This window comes from Phalacrocorax carbo, chromosome 2 (genome assembly GCF_963921805.1).
Source record: "Phalacrocorax carbo chromosome 2, bPhaCar2.1, whole genome shotgun sequence".
In the NCBI taxonomy this organism is placed as follows: domain Eukaryota; kingdom Metazoa; phylum Chordata; class Aves; order Suliformes; family Phalacrocoracidae; genus Phalacrocorax; species Phalacrocorax carbo.
In genome coordinates this window covers 84157914-84173607 of record NC_087514.1, presented here as the reverse complement: position 1 = coordinate 84173607, position 15694 = coordinate 84157914, and positions in this window count along the sequence as shown.

The window sequence follows — 15694 nt, the reverse complement described above, 5'->3', positions numbered from 1 at the left end:
ATTTGTCCAGCAGTTTTGCTTCACCAACTCAACGGACTTCTGCAAGACAATATGTTGTAGACAAAATTTAGGCTGGCTGATCCAGTCAGCCTAAAAGATTGTAAATCTTAATTTTTAAGACATTTTACTTTTTCCTAAAAATGCAAATAAACAAATGAAAACCCCAAATCAATCTCTCCTATACAAAAATCAAACCTATATTTTCCCCCATTATGCACCATTCTAATTGACAGACTCTTGAAGCTGAGAAGACAAACACCTGGCAGACATTTTTGCATTGCTTAATGCACTGCTGGAAGCACTGAGGCATTAAAATGATTGTCACACGATAAGAATACATGTAGAATTAATTGGTCTGACCCACAAATGCACAGCACTATCTTAGTTTCCTTTATATGTTGGTAACAGCAAAACACTCATGTCTAAAATAAACCAAGTCCACAGTCTATGGGCAAAGATGGAGTAGCACTTCCTTCCTTTTTCTCTGCAAAACATGTTCAAGAAGCAATTAGGCTGAGAAGGACTTTAATTTATGAAAGTGTTGTTTACATACTGGTTTGGAAGGGCCAGGCACTAAGGAGTGATTGACAGAAGCTTTAGTGTGTGTGGAGAGACTTGTAGAGAACCTGGGAATTAAACACATTTGCCTGTGGAGCATTAAATATGAGCAGTACAGGCAAAACTTTACAGGAGCCAGAAAACTAAAATACATTTTTCTCCTCTTTCTCCACACCTTTCTTTTCCTCTTCTTCCTATCCCCAGCATCCCTGAGCAGTGCATGTGATGCTCTTTAGTTAATACTAAAGGCAGTAGGAAAAACAAGCAAGGAAAAGACAGCATTTTAGAAAGAAAATTACAAAAATAAGAATGCATATGAACAGAGAAGCAGGAAATGAGGATGCACTTGGAATTATATGATACCATAAAATCAATTATTCAGAAGAATCAAGAGTTCGGGCTAAAAACATAGGCAGAAAAAAACAACAGCAACAACGAGAAAAAAAATATCATCACTGTGCCTCCATAATGATTTTCCCTGACTTACGTAAATACTTCTATGGACCTTCTCATTTTCTGTGTGAGGCCACAGTATGACCATAGTACATCAAGGAAGAAGGCAGCTTTTCTCTGTCACTGCTGAAATACGTTTTTAAATAATTAAATAGCCATGACCTGAAGCTCATCAGGCATTTGGAGCTTTAGAAGCATCTCCAGTAATGACAGGTTAAATGTCTCTGGATGTGTGGAGATCTTGCAGAAACAGGTTAAGTGCAGTTCTGCTTTGGAATTGATTCCTTAGATATTGCCAACAGAAATGTAGGGTTTGCTACTAGAGGGTTTGTGGAAAATTTAACATGGAGTTAATACTACTGATAGCTTTTGGTTATCATTGGGCCTAGCAGCATTACTTAACCATCAGGCCGTACTACAGCAGTTGCTGTACAAAATTCCCAAAACCAACTCCCCTGCCCCATTCTTTAACCTAGAAAGTCACTAATTAAAAATCAGAAAATATACGTTTGGAATTGAAATGCAGAGTTAAGATTGCAGAATATTTCCTCTTCATGTGTTCCTTTAAAACATGGGGGAGTTTCATACCTCCTAGCTTTAAGCACTTTGAGATTGGAGGTTAGTGTGCACATATGGCTGAAAGGCAGCGAAGCTCCTCCAGGGAGTAATTTCAGACAGGAGCCAAAGTTATGTATCCCAAATCATTCATTAGATGATTCTCTTTCTCTTGTTTATACATAGGTCCTAGACAGACTAGCCACTAGGCATATTAATTCATTGGGTTGTTATGGTTCCCTGATGCCTTTATGCAGTAGGATGAACTACTGTTACAAAGTGAGCAGAAAATCTATTAATACAAAGGAAAAGGGAAGAGGTTCACTGCACCAGTGAATGAATACAGGAAAAATTCAGATAAAAAAATCGGTAGATCTTCTTAATATTGCTAGCATTTTTATTGCAAGTGTGAAGGATTTTTATAGTGTTATTCATGTATTATCTTTCATCAATTAATATTGATGGGTCATAGACGAAAGACTCCAGGTATTCTTGAACAAGACGTTGAAGATACCTGACCCTCGAGACAACCCTTATGACCCAGCTGTACATAACTTAGTTTTCCTGAACTTGATCTTTCATAAGCCTGATTCCACATACTGAATTATTCTTCACTCAAACGCAGCTATACTCTGTGCTGTGTAGTAATGTTGATTTTCTTGTGTTCTTGTTTTCACCTACACAGCTCCAGGTGGCTGAGTAATTACAGCCCAGGTACTGGTTGGTACTCTGCAGGAATCATGGCCAGGTAAAAAGGAGCAAGATAAGACTGTGCCTAGCAGCCAAGTAGAACTACAATCTGTAGATTTTTAGAACTGTATGTATGATTGCCTTGGGACATACAATATCTCAAATGAGAAAGCAGCAAAAACATAACACTGACTTTTTAGTATAGCTGAGCAAAGAGGAAGATACAAGGAGGCATATAAATAAAGAAATATTTCCTCTGTGATCTAAAAGGCTCTAGAATTATTTTATTCAGTATAGCTAGCTCAGTGGGAAACCTCCAGCAGCTGCTGCATTATGGATGGAAAGATAAGATAAAGCAAATAATATTAATTTAAGTGACCTTATTGGTACCATTAACCTTTTCCTACAATCCGAATTCACATTTGTTCCTTTTTCTCCATCAGTCTCTATGCTGGCCTATATAGTCAGAAAAGGCTGGCAAGGGCATAAGAGAGGAACTAGTTATCTTCAAAGTAAGCAAACTTTAAAAATCAGCTTGATGAAATATTCTCATATTTTTGGTGTGAAATATTATTCTTTATAAATTTTTTCATCATGGTACATTATTTTATCCAGCCCTTGGATCTTGGAATTTTACCCTTCATGCAGCAGATTGCTTAGTCTGCACAAAACACGCCATGTGACTTTATTATAAAAGGAGCTTTCTTTCTCCAAGAAAGGTGAATTATTATATATTAAGAAGATATTCAAAGATGGTAAAGGTTCAGACTAAAGAGAGAAGTCTTCAGTTTAATGTGAATGTTACTCTTTGCTCTGCTGGGATTTCACTTTATTGATCTTTCAGAATATTCCTGTCAAATGCTATTTTGCACAGTCTGTAAAGAGGAAAGGTAGCCCATCAAGCAGGTGTGTTGCAGATCTTTCCTTTGTGGCTCATAAAGGATGCCAGTTGGCTCACCCTGCAGCTGACAAAGTCTCCAAGCTGAAGTCTCTTACATGATTAGGGTTCTAATACTTGGGGGGGTTGAATGGAAAGTGGCAATAAGACATGAGTTTAATTCATGGGAAGTAAAAATATTAAGGAGATATGATCTTTTCATATTATTTTTGCAACTGATGCTAAAATATACAGCAATGTTTTCTTGAGTGGCTGCAATTCATTCTGGTCAGCTGCAGCAAATACAGTCTTCCAGAGGGGGAACCCAGAATACTTTCTGCAGTCAATGAGCATATAGACCACCCACTTCAGATTTCTGTATCGGGTCTAAATCTTAATTTCCCAACTTGTCTATCACAGAGAGCTTATTGTTTTACACTTCCCACTGGAAGCTAGAAGCCCCAGATAGACTCTTTTCTGTGGCTTTGCTGTAAAAATGTAGCTCTAAGTAGGTGATGCATTTTCTGTCTCTCATTAGATATATAAGCGCATAGTTCAGGGGACTATTAAAAAAAAAAAGGCTGCTTGATCAGAAAGTTCTTTCTCATCCTAGGTTCTTGTTACTTATGCAGATCTAAATTAACCTCCTGGGACCGTGACTTTGTCTGACAAATCAGTTCTTCATCTGCAATTCCTGTTTTAGCATTGTTTTGATACATGGTCCTGCTTGTAAAACATTTCCTCAAAAAAGCCATTAGGGGAAACATCAGATGACCCAATTCATCTTTTAAAATGAAACTGTACAATCAAGAACTGTCCTTTTGCTACAAATAATTCTGACAAGCAATGGTCTGGATTCTCAATTTTCTGTCTCTGTTTTATGCCAGCATTATCCTACTGAATTCAAGACAGAGTGAGTAATGGTCAAATTTTTAAGTATGGTGCAAGAAGGCAAAGAACTCAATTCTAATACTTTCTGCAAGTTCTGAAAAGGGATGTTTTCACTAAATATATGTGTCATGAAAAACAACACACAGTTTTGGTAGCTGATTTATGGAGTGAGAAGAGAAAGAATAAGGATGTCTGCTTTAGCTGTAGATGGATAACAGAGTAGTCAGCAGTCAGTGCTCTAGAGGGAACATATTAAAGCTGCCTTTTGTCTGAAGTAGCCATTGCTTAAGAGATGATTGTTGAAACTTGAAATCACAACATAACAATCAATGAAAATAATAATTTTCCGCTTCCATTTAATGCTTTCAAACCTGAAGTCAGGGTACCTAAAAGTTGCATTTCTGGAGCTGAGGGAGATAATATAGGTATATCAAACCTGTTGCTGTTTTGAAGTGTAATAACCTAAAAGAACAACCAGAAATTCTACACGGTTCTTGAAACCATAAGTTCTATGTCTTTGTACTGCTAATAAATACATATGCACTGTGAAATCACTTACAAAGGCAATTGTTATTAATGAACGTGCTTATACCACTAGTATATTAGTACTATTCATGAAATGTAAAAAAGGCAATACATTCTTTTGGTTTGTTTTTGGGTTTGGTTTGGTTTGGTTTGGTTGGTTGGTTTCTTTGGTTGTTTGTTTGTTTTGGGGCACTAAAGCAAGTTTCTGGCCAACAGAACCTGGTCCTGATGGGTGGTTTCAACTACCCAGACATCTGCTGGAAGAACAGTACAGCAGCTTGCATGTCATGTACCAAGTTCCTAGGATGTATAGAGGACTGCTTCCTCATACAAATGTTAGATGTGCCAACCAGGAGTGAGGCGCTGCTGGACTTGCTATTCACAAACCGAGAAAGCCTGCTTTGTAATATCTCGGTAAGTGACAGCCTTGGCTGCAGTGACCACAATATTGTGGAGTTTGGGATCCTGCTGAGTGTGATGAAGGTCAGCTCTAAGGCAAGGGTTCTAGATTTTAGAAAAGCAAACTTCAGCGCACTCAGGGCTCAACTGGGAGGGATTCGATGGGAATCTTCCATGGAAGACAACGGACCTAGTGAGTGCTGGGAGTTCTTCAAGAACTCTCTCTTGGAAGCACAATTCCAGTTTATTCCCTACAAAGGAAAGGGAAGCAAGCAGAGCAAGAGGCCCCCTTGGCTCAACCCTGACCTCCTGGGTCTACTCAAATCCAAAAGGGAAACACACCAGAAATGGAGAAGCGGAGGACTGTCCACCAAGAACTACAAGGACATAGCCAGAGAGTGCAGAGATGCAGTTAGAAAAGCAAAAGCCCAATTTGAATTGAAACTGGCTGTAGATGTCAAAAATAACAAGAAAGGGTTCTTCAGACATGTCAACCATAGGCAGAAAAAGAAGGAAAACATAGGCCCACTCTTAAACAGAAAAAGAGAGTCAATCACCAATGATGCTGAAAAGGCAGAGGTCCTCAACACCTTCTTCACCTCAGTCTTTACCAGCACTGCTGGGTCCCAGGCTTTGGGAACAAAACTGCCAATTGAACCAAACACCGACCCACCATCGGTGAAGGAAGAGTTAGTACATGAATTACTACAGGAGCTTGGCTCCTACAAATCAATGGGCCCTGGCGACATCCATCCGAGTGTGTTACGAGAGCTGGCTGACACCATCGCAAGGCCGCTCTCCGTAATCTTTGAGAAGTCGTGGAGAACGGGGGATGTCCCAGAGGACTGCAGGAAGGCAAACGTTACCCCTATCTACAAGAAGGGCTCGAGGGAGGATCCGGGTAACTATAGGCCCATCAGCCTTACTTCAATCCCTGGGAAAGTTATGGAACGAATCCTCCTGGGGACCATCACAAATCAAATGAAGCACGTGATTGGGAAAAGCCAACATGGCTTCAGTAAGGGCAGATCGTGCTTGACAAACCTGGTGGCCTTCTATGACAAAGTGACTTGCCTGGTTGACATGCGACCGGTGGTGGACGTTATCTACCTGGACATCTCCAAGGCCTTTGATATGGTCCCCCCCAGCCTCCAGCTGAAGAAATGAATGCGTTATAGCCTAGACAAGTGGTCTGTGCAGTGGGTGGGGAACTGGCTGACAGGCTGCACCCAAAGGGTGGTGGTAAATAGCCTCTTTCTCAAACTGGAAACCTGTCACAAGTGGAGTCCCCCAGGGATCGATATTGGGCCCAATGATATTCAGTATCTCTATAAGTGATCTGGATAATGGCATCAAGTGTAGCCTGATGAAGTTTGCTGACAACACGAAGTTGAGTGGGGAAGTAGACACTCCAGAAGGGAGAGCTGCTCTGCAGGGAGATCTGGATAGGCTGGAGGAGTGGGCCAGCAAGAAACTTATGAAGTTCAACAAGGAGAAGTGTAAGGTCATGCACATGGGAAAACATAATCCGGGAGTGCAGTAGGATCCACCTGGCTGGAGAGCAGCTCTGTGGAAAGGGACCTGGGAGTCCTGGTGGGCAGGAAGCTCAACATGAGCCAACAGTGTGCTGCTGCGGCCAAGAAGACCAACAGGATGCTGGGTTGCATCAAAAAGGGCATCGCCAGCAGAGATAATAGAAGTCATTATCCTGCTCTACTCAGCGCTTGTCAGGCCACACCTGGAGTCCTGTGTACAGTTTTGTTCCCTTCTCTACAAAAAGGATGTGGACAGGCTAGAAGGGGTCCAGAGAAGGGCCACCAAGATGATCAAAGGACTGGGAAGCTGCCATACAAGGATACGCTGGGAGAGCTGGGTTTGTTCAGCCTTGAGAAAAGGAGGCTCAGAGGGGATCTCATCCCCATGTACCAGTACTTAAGGGGCAGCTACAAAGAAGATGGAGACTCCCTTTTTACACGGAGTCACATGGAGAGGACAAGGGGGAATGGACACAAGTTGCTCTTGGGGAGATTCCGATTGGACACCAGAGGGAGATTTTTCACAGTGAGGACAGTCACCCATTGGAATAATCTCCCCAGGGAAGTGGTTGACTCGGCCACGTTGGACACCTTCAAGAGTCCCCTGGACAGGGTTCTGGGCCGTCTTGTCTAGACTGTGCTCTTCCTAGAAAGGTTGGACTAGATGATTCCTGAGGTCCCTTCCAACCTGTGATTCTGTGATTCTTTTTGTTTGTTTTTTTTTTCACTCTTAACTCGTATGACCATTGAAAGATAAGAAGAAGATGCAACTTTGCTGAAAAGGGAAATCTGTGTCCTGCTACTGCTAAAGCCAGAAGTCTGAGGGTATTGCGTGAGAAAATTTGCAGAGGAAAGTAGGAAGATTAGGAATTTTTAACACGAGAAACTACAGATGTATATAGCTATTTTCTTTATTAATTTACCCGGAAGGTCAATCAGTTATTTTTAAATACAATGAGGTTAGTGCAAAATACTGAAATACTACCATGCATCACTGAGTGAAATAGTAAATAATTGCAAAGAATATTAATATCATGTCTTATTAATGGAAAAATATCATGGTGTGTAGGAATAATATGCTTGTTGGTAATATTGTATGCGTAAATTTTAAGCAGTATATGAAATACCCAAACATTAAGAACTTTGTAGTGTTCTACAATATATATAAATATATACAAGTCCAGAGTTTCTTCCAGACTTTTCAAATTTTGTACTTATTCCTTTATCCTTCATGTTAATCTGGAACAAATACAGTAGCTGAAAGAATGCATTATCTGAATAATATGATGCTATGTATGCCTTGTAACACTGATGATGTTCTTCCTGGGATTTCAAAGAGGGATGCTTAGCTGTAATTAATGAAAGCAGAATGGATGCTTCTGTCCTGTTTTGTTACAAGGATGAATATCATGGTGTAAATTTGGGGTTTTCCTGTGGAGGGGCAGGAGTTGGACTTGATGATCCTTGTGGGTTCCTTCCAACTCAGCACATTCTATGATTCTAAGATTCTATGATTTATTCTATGATTCTATGATTCTATGAAGAAAGTCCATAAAGAAGACGTCATCAGCTAGAAATAAGCAAATTGTATCTGGTTGGTCATAATGTTAAGATTGGGGGGAAAAAGAGAAGAAAAATGTCTATTATCATTACTATCATTAATTACTTAATTCCCTTGTAAAACTGCAATGTGCTGTTGAAACACTCTTTTGGAAGGTTTTGGTAAATATTGATGGGATACTGAAAGCTATAGAACATATAAAACTGTAGATGGAGGCTTGCTTTTATGATGTAATTTGAACAAAAAAAAAAAAGGAGTCTCATTTAAACCCCTAGTTTTGCTCAAAAGATTGAGCAACAACAGAACAAATATGGCTTCACTGATCCTCTGTATTTATCTGGTAGAGAAGAAAACCTCTAGAGCATGGATTAGCTATTCTTAATTTAACACACGGGCAGGCAACACAGTAAATAAGGCACCACTATTGACACCACTAATGTAAACTTGCCTCTTCTTTTGTTAGTAGCTCTTAGTTCATTTGTCTGAAGGTAATGCCTTCCAAATACCTCTATGTTCCATCATAAGCTGGAAACTTAGGCCAAAGTCATCTTCTTCACTCCAGCTGAGGAACTAAAAATTCAGAGAGGTACTGAGTGAACCTGTTGCTCTCTATCTTTCTTGTTCTGTCAATATTTTTCCTCATAATCTTTCTAGAACTCCTCATAGTGCAACTTCCAACTGCATGATATTCTATTTTGGTTAGTGTAGTGAAGCTATTTCTAACTCTGTGGGAAGAGCTAAGATGGAAATAGGCCCCTTCTGTGCTGCTTTCATGTATAAATCTATACATTTTCTTATAATTTGAATTTTAAGGAGGGACTTGGATGCAATGATTAACAAAAATAATAAGATGGTATAGGAGAATGGTCTCATGGTTTATAGTGTATAGCATAGAATAGGTAAGATGGCAAGAACAAGAAAGATTTCTCAAACTTTTTAAACTGAGAAAGGCAGGGAAGATTCTGAGATTTCACATTTACTATGCTATATTATATTTGTTTTGAAAGAAAACCTAAAAAAAAAAAAAGCATGGAATGCCTTCTTAATCTTAGGGTCCTTCTATTGTAGCATAATAGCAAAGCCCAAATTTCAGGTTGTTTTACTCATCACACTACCTCTTGAAGGACTAGTTGAACTCTTTCACTGGAAACTTCTTAAAAGTGTCTGGTTTGGTCTGCTCTGGCAGGTGGGATGAAGCCAAACCTTTGACCGATTTCCAAAAGCAAAATTGAAACATGAAATAAAATTAAAATTCCAATTTATGGAATTGATATTGAGATGAGAAGAAGATAATCATTAGATCGCATTTACTGGTTTAAGCTCATATAACAGCTTAAAACATAACACAATCTATGTTATGAATGCTTCCAATCTTTCACACACCAGTAAAATCACAGTCATAGCATTCATGCATACACATGGTCATGCTTCCTACTTAGTAGGAAAAAGAACAACCATACCTAGTTATGTTTGGACATGTGTCCAGAACATATAAAATCACACGGGAATGTTATTTTTCCACATTCTTTTTCTTTTAAGTCAGGGCTCCCTAAATGATAATATAAATAGAAAAATTACTGACTGAACAGCTTTTATATTACAGGGTACAATATGAAGTCCTATAATCACACTGATGTCTGTTGTCCTTAATGGCCTTGGGCACCAAGGTCCCAAGGTAGCAAGTCCCAAGAGACCTTTGATGAGGGAAGCTAGAAATAAAGTGGGGTGTCTTCCTTCTTCCCCATTTTTTTTCATTCATAGTTGTTATTTTATGTTTCTCATCCTCCTTAGAAGGTGGTGATCTTATCTGTTTCTGACATATTTTCAAGAGGAGGACTCGCTCTGGTTTCACCAAGCATGTCTTTTACTTATGTTGAAGGGTTAGTCTGGTTCAATCAGCTTCCTTTTCTGCCTGCTTTGTATGCTTATTTTGGTGTAAAGAGACATTTCTCAAGCTTGTTCTAGACTCGCAGGTCTTATCTTGAAGAATTTACTATTTGCCCATATTTGCCCTCACCTTGTTTGTGCAACTATACCAAACGTTTTCATTTTCTCCTTTGCAGGAATGGCTATTACTTCTATATTTAAGCATAGCATTGTTACAGAATGGTGTTAGTGGTTTTACAATATTACAAAATCCTAATATACTACTGTCAGTTACAATATTTTACTGTGCTTGTCTGGGTTTGAGGTGAGCACACATTGATTACCACTTGCTTTGGGTGCAACAGGCCTTTGCTTTGGCAAAATATAGGTCAAGGGTGCCTTGCTTCAAGACAGGAGAGAGGGGTATGGGACCATGCTTGGGAAGGAAGGAGTTACGTAACACTAGATCCCTGTACAAAATACTCAATGGGCACTGCAACAGTAACACCATTTCTTCTACTAGGCACCTTACACACTTTCTACAGCAGAGAAATTAAAGAGGTGTCCACATTGCAAATCAGTGTCACCTGCCAAAACCATAGATCATGACTATTTAACTCATTACAGTGACTATATCCTCTGAACAAAAATGTCCTTGGTGAGGAATGGTACATGTATGATTCCTGAAGATCCTCTGTGCACAAGGTAAAGAACATTGGGTCACCCTCAAAAATGGTATTGTGAACCTCAGAACAACAAACTCTGAAATTCTGGTGCACTTTTGGTACCTATAAACTGCAACAAGGACAAGTGGAATTTAATGGCCTTTCATACTGTTACTGGCATTAAGCAATCATTCCAATACCACCACATTCTCCAGGGTTTTTTTTCCCATCCTTGCTTTGTGTAATTTTTCCACCTGGCTGCAGCACTTACTCCTTCACCTCAAGCAACAAAATCTCTTCTATCCCAAAGTGCCACTACTAGCCCTCTGCCCAGGCCGTGGCTGGCCTACTCTGTATACAACAGAAACACTACACAACTGACACATTGAGGGGAAGGGGAAAAGGCTTATGCAGGAACAAGCACTCAGAAGAGATATGCGCCCCTCATCTCTTGACACAGAGCTGTGCCAGGATCTAGGGGTGGGAGAAAGGTTTTACATCGCAGGGGAAGATCCTCTCTGCTTCTCCCTGTCTGATTGTATGATAGGAATCACTTCCAGGGGTGTATGCCCTCACCAGATATAATAAAATTTTTAACAAATTTCCAAATGTTAACAAAAAGAACCACACAGGCCTTGTAAGCTGAGATTTTGCCGTTAGTAACTGAGGGAAGGTCTCTCTGAGGGCAAGCCGCCTTCTCACTGCCTACCTACATTGTCTACCTCTCCACTTTCTTCTGCACCATCTGCTGCTGTCCCCTACTGGAAACAGAATCCCAGTGTAATCCCAATAGAGACTTTTCTGTGATATGCCTGGCATTTCATTATTACTTATCAAGAGTGTTATATTCTTTAGCTTTTTCTTCCCTTTTAATTGTTTACCATAGTCCTTGCTAACACTTCTCTTTTTGCTTTGTGGCTTATTTTGGAGAAGGATATTAAGAATATGTCCAACTTCTGTATTATGAAAATGTCTGCACAAACTGTGTATGAGTTGTAAAAGCTGTATAGAATGGCATTAAATCTCAGACAATCTTACTGAGAGGCAAGGTATGTTAGCATAAGAGCCTTATCATATTCAGAATCGGAATGGGTTTGTGTCCCATCATTCTGAATATGAGCAGAAAGAGTTCAAGTTGCCTGCGGTATATTTCATTGATATATTTTCACGGTAGCACCCTAAAAGATGTAGTCTTTTCTGATAACATTAAATTTATCCACACTTCCATTCCCAGTCTGCATTGAGAGTGTCTCCTGATTTTTTTAATCAATGTTTTCTCTGCTCAGAAGCCTGTTGCAACTTTTGTCCTTTGAAATAGTCGTTCTCACCATGCATTACTATCTGCATATAGTATTTTACAGTCTTAATTTTCTGTGTTTTCACACATAGTGTTCATCTGCTGATATTCTGTATGTCCCTTAAAGGTTGGTTTTGTCACAGGTTGAAGCAGCAACTAGAATGTGCTGAACAACTTCAAGGGTGTCTGGCATTTAATCTTTTTTTCTTTTTTGGGCAGCTGAGTATAAAAGTTATCCCAAAACACAACTGCAAACTGAAATGAAAAAAACCCATGCTTTGATCTGTTTATACAAAGACCAGATCCGAAAGATCTTCTTTCCCATATTTATTTAATTTGTGTAGATACATTCCTAGTCCTCCTGTGCAGGGATGCTGCATCCTATATCTGCTGCATTATTTCTCTGTGAAAGCAGCCTAGTTTTAACAGAAAACTATTTTGGTGAAAATAGAACATATGATAGTTCTCTTATATCTCACATACAGCTATGCAGATGCAGTCTCCCAAATTTACACGCACCTACTCATTCAGAGCAGAGTTCTGGCAAGCGTTTAACTAAACTAACAACTTCCTAACTTATTTAGGAAATGTTGGTTAAATTTTCTGGCAAATGCAGGTTAGGCAGAACAGTTATCTTCTCCCATAGGTTCACAAAACAATTTAGCTTGGAAGTGGCATCTCTGTTCAACACTCTGATTCAAAGCAGGGTCAGCTTTAAAGATGAGCAACCTTTCAACAACTTCCTACTGAGCAAATTATACATTCCTTAATGTATGTTTTTATGAAGTGTTTCTATTAATTGAATTAATACCACAGGATATCATTCCATAAGTTAAGAAACTGGTACCATACAAACAGCTAAACAAGACAAATGACTGTAGCTTAATCTGACCCTTGAGACCAGACACCATAATCATCAACTACCTTGGGTTAACGGTATCTTTGAGACAATCCATAACATTTTTAAAGATTTTTGTTTCTACAGCACCGTTTTACTTTCGTACATACCACCCAGTAGACAAGAAGAAACCCTCCCTGGCAGATACAATGTCTGTGAGACAGATTTTTGTCTTCCATTTGCTCACTAGTATACCTTTCTGTTGACATGATGCTCACACAACACAAAAAAGCATTTAAGAAACAATTGTGACTTCTAATAGTTCTTTATGCCAATCACAACTGTAATTTTCTCCTAGCTAATTTATTCTGCTGTTGCCTTTCACTGTTTTATAAACTCTTTGGGGAAGTACAATCTTTCTTCTCCAGAGACACCTCTTGTCACATTTCTGGTGCTACTACTATACCAATAGTAAATGAAGGCATGAGTGAAAAAGTAGGCCCCTACACGGCCCTCTGAAGCTGCAGCACAACAGCATGTTGTGGTGTGGCAGAGGCAGAAAAAACCAAGAATCCGTTCATAATAATGCTGGCTTCAGAGTGGGTTCAGCTAAGGAATCAAGATTCTACAGACTACATGCATGAGAATTCCCTGCTCATACGTATTCTTTGTAATTCTGCGTGGAAGTAGTAACAAAATTAAATGTGTAGCAACTTCTTGTTGAGGAAAGCCTACACTGGCTAGGACTCTTCAGTACGAAAGGTGGATGTGGAGTATTTGTTAGATATTCGTAAAAAATGCAACATCATAAAGAAGATCAGTAAGGAATGATTTATTAGCACACCAGAAAAAAAACACAAACAACCAAACCGGTAAAATTTATTTCCATGTTAAAGGGCTTAGTCTAAATAGGTTTGAAAAGGTACTAAACATATAAATGGAGGAAAGATTGAGCAGTGACTACTATAAATAAAAATCCAGATGCAATTTAAAGCTCTAGAAGACCCTAAATTAGAAGTGAGGAGAGTAAAGCAGGAGGAGGCTCCTCCTTTAACCAATGGTGATTGTCCACTTTCACAGACAGAAAATCAGGCTAGATGCAACTTTCGGTCTGATCATGCAGAGCTTTTCATCTGCCACATACTCTCTTTACAGGTGAGAGACCAAATACCTTCTTTGGCATAATACATACTCAGTAAGCATAAAGTTAAAAAAAGCAGTGAAAAGATACTTGTTTTCTTGTCTTTTTATTTTAGCTCTTTCATCTACATTTAGAGTGTCACTGACAGCAAAAGGTTGCAGTTAAAGAAGCAGAGAAGTTATTTTAGATACAACCAACAAGCTATTTTCATAAATCAGAAAGCTTTGGATAGTACCCCCAAATTATCTGTTGAAATGAAACTGGAACATTTTAACATTTTTTAAGAGTACATTTTGTTAGGTGAGTGGCTGCATAGCAGAGAGCAATATTTACTCAACGGTCTGCAATTATTACTTGAAATAAATTAACTTAAGATCTGTTAAATTTGGCTTTGTAAACCTTCTTGAGGAAATACAGATTAGAACAGACATAGTATACCAAATATCAAATAACTCTTAGGCCTTATTTCAGATGGATTTAGGAAGTGAAGTGTAAATTTCGTAATACTTCATAAGCAAATAATTAAAAATAAATTCTAGCATTCTGAAGAATTCTGTATTAGTATTTACAAGAATAATAATGATGCTGATTAGAACAATAGGTCTGAAACACTAAGCCAGCTTTATTAGGGGATCATATGGAAGGGGAAATAGAAGTTGTAGGAAAATCTGTCCAATCTTTTTTTCTCTCCTCACTTTATCTTTCTTACCCTCTACCCACATAAAAATTCCCCCCCCCCCAAGAGATGGCAATTTACCTTTTTCCTCATAAGTGTAGCTAGTCCATTTAAACATACATTTATATTCCTAAACTTCACAACATACTTTGCTATGAGGCAAAAGTGGTTAAGAGATGTTGAGAAATAATGCCTGCATTTTAAATTTAAATGAGCTACATCTTCTTGTTCTTGACTACTTATGGAATGGAATGCGAGGCAGAGTTTTTATGTCCTTGAGAAGAGTTTTGCCAAAAAATGTTAATTGGCCAAATAGCTTAACATTTCAAAAAACAATTTTCTTATTCTGCCTTTGGAATAGGTACTGTCATGTGAATCTCTTATTCCCCAATCTAATGTTTTTATTATGCTTTCCCATAATAAAACTTAAGATTGTGTTATAACATTTCTTATGAAATTTGTAATTTTCAGAAAAGTTTAAGATCCACTTCTTCAGAAAAGCTGGCTGCGCACTCTTTGCTAAGCAAAGACTGAGAAGCTTTGAAAAGAAAGTAAGCTGAGGAAGTGAAATTATCTTGTCTTCTGTTGTAAAAGAAATCATTTAAAGAACTAAGGATAATTGCTGACATTCATACATAGAACTGTTTATAATGAAAAAAAAAATGCTGAATCCAAGAACAGCATATAAAGAAAGAACCCCAAAGAAATAGAGATTTAATTGGATTGTCCCTTCTGCAGAAAACTCTCAAGTAATAACAACATTCAAAGCAAGTTAGTCACAGGAGTATTGGAAATACTCCTGTACTGGAATTGGAATTTCGAGTTTTAAATTAGAACCTTTTGTTTCAAAATATTTTGGGGTTTTGTTTTGTTTGTAATATAGGCCCAGAAGGTGTCAAAGCAATCCATACTGCCTAGTTAGACATATATTTCTTAAAATGGTTGGTGTAACATTTGGTTTAAATTTTTATTCCTTAGAGAAGATGAGAAGTTGGGGATACAGGACTTGAGGCTGGTTCATTTATCAAATAGTACCTCACTTATAAATTCTGGTGAAATGAATGGGACTTACAATGTAAGTCAATGTTCTACATAAGGGTCTCAGAATCTGCATTTTGCATAGCGAGATATCTGGATAACTTGGACAAAAAATGGCAACTAAGATCT